This window comes from Mirounga angustirostris, unplaced genomic scaffold (assembly GCF_029215605.1).
Source record: "Mirounga angustirostris isolate CCGP_5_RB_7025 unplaced genomic scaffold, mMirAng1.0.hap1 SCAF_1, whole genome shotgun sequence".
Classification (NCBI taxonomy): Eukaryota; Metazoa; Chordata; class Mammalia; order Carnivora; family Phocidae; genus Mirounga; species Mirounga angustirostris.
The window spans coordinates 42,691,679-42,695,030 of record NW_026991709.1 but is presented as its reverse complement, the minus strand read 5'-3'; the positions used below and the strand labels follow the sequence as shown (position 1 = coordinate 42,695,030).

The window sequence follows — 3,352 nt, the reverse complement described above, 5'->3', positions numbered from 1 at the left end:
TTGTCCATGACTGATGTATGATGTGTAGTTTAAAAAAAGGTGATTGTCATTGGAACATAACTGCATCTTTATAATGAATGGGATATGTATTGGTTTTGAGGGTAGGTGTGAGCAGCAGAATAAGAGAGCAATCCTGTTCTGGGAAAGAAGGAAGTAGCATACACTCGTGTTTGCTCCAAGCTGTGCACACAGATCAAATAAATTTTTATCAGTCACACTGGGAATATTGAGATAACATTGGACAGCTCTTACAGTCAAACTCTTCTTCCAAAAAAAGAAAAAGTTCTTCGACTAATTTTTAACATCATAAAATAATATTTGTTACTGATTTGCTTAAATGAAACAAAACAAAAAGTATATGAGAATGAATTTTGGTAGAATTCTACTGTTTAAAGATTCTGCCAAGATTTATTGGCAGATATTTTACTATTAACTGTGCCAAGAGAAACAGTAGATGTTTCTCTTGCCGATCTTTTGGGTTAAAACTAAGTTCCCTAGTCATTTTTTCAAACCTGCTGATATTACCACGAAGAATCTAAAAAAATAATATTTTACATTACTATTTAACACAATCTTAAGGAATAATATTTAAGTTTTCAAGGACAGAATTCAAACATATTTCCTGCTTTCAAGCTACAGATTTTTTTCCCCTGGGAATTCACTTTCATTACAGGATTTTTTTTTTTTTTTGCTTTTTTAAAGGCAACATTAATACTTTTTGCTGCCAGTTCTTGCAGGGAATTTAGAAATCTCGCCATCCAGCTTAATCAGGTAAGATGTGCAATGTTGCTGAAGAATGCCAAGTTTTATTCTATGAGACTTTGGCTTAAGATAGTGCCTGATTTCACACTAAAACAATATGAAAGCAAAGAGATGTAAATTTTCAATAGCACTGAAAAATAGGTGTGATGATCAGAGATATGACAGGCTCCAAAATATATATATATATATATATATATATATATATATTAATTACAGCAGGCAAGAGATCGTGAGGACTATTAGTGGAAGCTGAGAACAATACAGGAGTGACTATAACTCTTTGTCACTGTATCTACAGATTTACTTTAGGGGCACAAGTTCCTAATTGATTAAAGAGAGAGAAACCATCTCTTTCTTACTAAAGGAACATTATTTTCTGGGGCATATTCCTACTACCAGCATTCCCATTAGGACTTCTCTTTCCATATCTATTTTAAGATTATATTTCACAATAATGTTATACAAATAGTACTATACAGTATGATTGGTGTTACATTGTGAGATAGTACAGAGAGAAAATTAGGAAGAGCCACAGAAACAATAAACTAGCGATGCAGTATTGTTTTACAGATTTATGCTCACTACAAAGAATGTCAAGTTCTCCCAAAATAATCTTCCACACAGCCTAAGCTAAGCATGCAGTGAAAGAACTCCTTTCAGTACAATAGAGACAGTTTAAATAAATGACAAAAAAGAGAACTTAGCTATAGACTGTGAATGACACTGATGTAAGAAACCAAAATCTGAATTTACCTTGTGGATAGTGAGAGGTGCCAGGATGATTCCAGCATGGGAGACTGAGTAAAATATATGGTAGTACTACTACTACTACTAATAATAATAATAAATTTTAATTAAACAAATATGGAAATATGAAAAATTCAAAAGCATTAATTAACTGTTGTTTTTGAAAAGCAGAAGAAAGTCCTATTTTCAAATAAGTTTTAAAAACTTATACTGCATACTTTTAAATAACTTGTTTCTGTTAATAACTAATAAGAGCAGTACCTTTAAATTTTTAAGAGAAAAAAACTTGAAAATAATAAACTCACAGGTCCAAGATAAAGTCAAGCAAAGAAACATGAAAAAAATCATAATAAAATTGCTTAAGACCAATGATAACAAATAAGTCTTATAAGTAGCCAAGAAAAAAGACAGTGTCTATAGATAAAGATGACAGCAGATGACTCTTTAGAAACAATTCAAGTGGGAAGACAGTTAAGCAAATCCCATAAAGTACTGAAAGAAAACAAAAGAAATATCTTTCAAATACAAAGGCAAAACTAAGATATTTTTAGACATGCAAAAGATAGAACAATTCATATGCATTCAGACATAGAGAAGCTGAAGCAATTTTATGCCAGATAGAAAAATGGATCCCCACAAAGGAATGAAGAGTAGTACACATATAATTATATGTTTTTCTTACTAGTTCAGTCTTTTTAAAACATAATTGGCCTTTTAAACAATAATTATAATGTAATATGGCATTTATGACAATGTACAAGTAAAATGTCTAACATCAGTAGAACAAAGGCCAGAGGAGAAAAACAGAAATATACCAATATCTCAAATTAAATATTCCATTTAAAAAATAAGATCTCCTTTTGCTTTTGACCAGTAACTTCCTCTAAAAACTCAATCTAATGGATTTCAAACCGACTGATGTGATTGTATTTATCATCTATCAGTTCTATATGATAATTACAATAATCTTTTAAGTTCTCCAAATTTAAAAACAGTGTTCAGATATTGACGGTCGAAGAGAAAAGCTAACTTATTCTATAGCATTCGACATAAACCACGCGGCGGCGGGAGGGGGGCGCCCTAGCGACCCGGCCTTTCCATCAGTTTTTCCCTCTCTCGCCCCCGCGGAGACTTTCTAGGAGGCGCCTGCGTGGGGGACTCGGCACTGAAGTGGCCGAGCTGTCGGGAGGGGCCTGAGTGGGCACTTCGAGGACCCCAGATTGTCCAAAGCCACAGGGAAAATGGTGGAAAATTCACCGTCGCCATTGCCAGAAAGAGCGATTTATGGCTTTGTTCTTTTCTTAAGCTCCCAATTTGGCTTCATCCTGCATCTTGTGTGGGCATTTATTCCTGAATCTTGGCTAAACTCCTTAGGATTAACCTATTGGGCTCAAAAATACTGGGCAGTTGCATTGCCCGTCTACTTCCTCATTACTATAGTAATTGGTTAGGTACTCTTATTTGGAATAAACATGGTGAGTACCTCTCCACTCAACTCCATTCATATAATCACAGATAACTATGCTAAAAATCAACAGCAGAAGAAATACCAAGAGGCCATCCCAGCATTCAGAGATATTCCTATTAGTGAAGTAAACCAAATGTTCTTCCTGGCAACTAAATAACTTTATGCCAAAAACTAAATTGTATGTAGACTAACATCCAGCCTTTACTATATTTTTTTATGTAATAATTTTGACCATAATTTTTTTGACTCTCTCGTACCCAATATTGAAATGTAAACAAAGTAAGTTGATTCTTCTAGATTAAGTTCTATTAATATTATAAAAGTTCTTGAGTATTGGTTATTAATGAACAGAATAAATAAAATACTGCATTACCA

At 33.4% G+C, this 3,352-nt stretch overlaps 1 pseudogene; it reads left to right on the top strand.

Annotated features, from left to right (window-relative positions):
- The first annotated feature begins 2,703 nt into the window (after window positions 1-2,703).
- LOC123834505 (phosphatidylinositol N-acetylglucosaminyltransferase subunit P-like) lies at window positions 2,704-3,152 on the top strand (annotated as a pseudogene).
- Window positions 3,153-3,352: the final 200 nt, after the last annotated feature.